Source organism: Triticum dicoccoides, chromosome 6A, assembly GCF_002162155.2.
Source record: "Triticum dicoccoides isolate Atlit2015 ecotype Zavitan chromosome 6A, WEW_v2.0, whole genome shotgun sequence".
Lineage (NCBI taxonomy): Eukaryota > Viridiplantae > Streptophyta > Magnoliopsida > Poales > Poaceae > Triticum > Triticum dicoccoides.
Window position 1 is genome coordinate 4,525,793 of NC_041390.1, and position 2,527 is coordinate 4,528,319.

At 38.1% G+C, this 2,527-nt stretch overlaps 1 pseudogene; it reads left to right on the top strand.

The window, feature by feature from the left end:
• The window catches only part of LOC119318935, a 17,217-nt pseudogene that overhangs the window by 3,081 nt on the left and 11,609 nt on the right, over window positions 1–2,527 (top strand).

Here is a 2,527-nt window from a genome sequence, read left to right on the forward strand (position 1 = left end):
TGCACTACTAGGGAAAAGGCTAGCAGCAGCGCGGGTTTTAGACCTATCAGTAGCGCGGGGTGGTGCGCTACTGATAAGGCGCTACAGCTAACGAATAGCAGTAGCGTGCCTCCACCCACGCTACGGCTAAATCGACTTAGTAGCAGCGAGTTCCAGGAGGAGCGCTGCTGGTAATTAGTAGTAGCGCTTCTCTCTGCCCGCGCTGCTACTATTATTTCGTATTTTATTTCTTTTTTATTTCATGTTGTATTCGTACACCTTTACACAAATTTTCATACAACAGGAATTTACAAATTGTTTTTACATCATAATGAGTTATTTCATCACAGGGTGAAAGAACCGTGTGGACTAGTTTCAAGTGGACGGACATCCACTTGAAACTAATCCGCGGTTCTTTCACCCAATGATATAATAAATATCATCATCATCATCATCATCATATCATTAACAACTTATCATCATCATCATCATCATATCATTGGTCACTAGTCGTAATCACAAGTACTCCTCACATCTTCAACTCTAACACATTGTATCACATAATAAACATATTGTACCTCATAGGACCTACTACATTCTCTTAGGACCTACTATATTCTCCAAGTTGAAATAGCAAAAAACAAGATAGCCCCTCGCTCTCCATTATGGAGAATGCAGATTATCTTGTCTCCAATTCTTGCCTCTCGCTTAATGTTGTTTCCAAGAACCTCCTTACGAATGTCCAAACATTTTTTCCACTCTTTGATTAGCATGTGTTCACCGGTTTCAGAAATTCGATATGCATAGGTGAGATCCGTAGGATGACCTGGCTGTAGGTTCAGAACTTCAAGGCGACCATTGTAATACATCAGATGAGGCACACAATCCATCGGGATTTTCTGTTGAAAAACATAGTAATAACTTCGTAGTTAGCAATGATGTACTAGTTTTAGAAGTATGCAAAAGATGCACGGATGTCATAATAGTAAAATATCTTACCAGGGTATCTCCATAGAAGTTATCGTGGTTCAACACGTGCACTAGTGGCACGTATTCACCATAATTTGGAGGAGTTCGATAATAGGTATTGTAATTCTCAAAAAAAGTACAATAAGCAATCAGATGATTTTTCTCCTTATAAGTTAATTCGGAGCCATCAATGTAGTGGGTTTTGTCTACCATCTTCTGCACATTCTTTGAAGATTCAAAATAAGCTGTCAATGGAAATAAGCTGTCAACTATTTTGAAATAAACAATATAAATTAGTTAATAACTATGTTTGAGAAACTCACATTGCGGTAGAATCGGAAGCGTATCAACAAGGACCCAAATGTCCATATTGTCTTGCTCGATGTCAGGATCACCAAGATCCATGCTGACAATCATACCCTCATAAAAACCATACATTTTGCAAAGTGCTTCCCAATTTTGGCAACCAAAATGGGTTACGCTCTGAGAATTGTACAGATTTACTTCAAAATCGATATCATGATGGGTCCTTAGGTGTATTTTCTTTGTTTGAAAATTTTCATGGTCTTCAAAACCCATCCTCTCCAAGACATAGCGTCTTGCATGGCATGAGATAAGCTAGTCGAATTGTAAAATATGAAAATTAGACGTTGAAATAGTTGAAGTCATGCTTAATTACGAAAAAAACACTTGTCGTTGTTGCGTACCATTTCAACATTGAAGGTATCCTCGAGCTTAATGCTGAAGCGCCGATCTTCATCCAGCTGAACGAACCTGTCGCACATACCTCGATTATCGTGGCAATAACTGCACTCCCCCGGGAGACTATCGTCGTCCGAGTACGACATTTCCTACGTTCATAATTCAAAGATTAAACTTGTACATATTGTAGCACAAGTCATGCCAGAATTCACGGAAAAATCCGGCATGACCTTTGCTAAAAAAGGACATATCGAGCGCCTGAAATTTGCCGGAACAGAAATTAATCAACACTCCGGCAAAACATAGGCCACTTGGAGGTGTAACCAAAACATGAAATAATTGCTTAAACTAAAAAATAACACCAAATATGGCATGTTCAACTAGTTCTATTAATTCAACTAGTTCTTACTAAATATAAACTTAGTATAAAAAGAAAAAAACTAGTTCTTTCTAAAAATGAAGTAGTTCAACTAGTTATTAATTTACTTACTATAGTAGTTCAACTAAAACTTAACTAGTTCAACTAAAACTAAACTAGTTCTATTAATTCAACTAGTTCTTACTAAATATAAACTTACTATAAATAGAAAGAAACTAGCACATCTACTACTACTAATTAACATCTAACTACTACATCTACTACTAATTAACATGTACTACTGCTAATTATACAACTAGTTTACCATCACTACTAGTAATTCATATCCACTACTTCTAAAAATCATTATCTATGAACCCCAAATTAGCATCCACTACTACTAAAATCATCTACTAACTAAGCAACGAGAGAGGGGGTTGGGGAGGGGTGGGGGCTTACAGAGGGAGAGACGGTGGCGGGGAGGTGCTCGGCGGTGGAGGGGCGGCGAGGGCGGGCTTG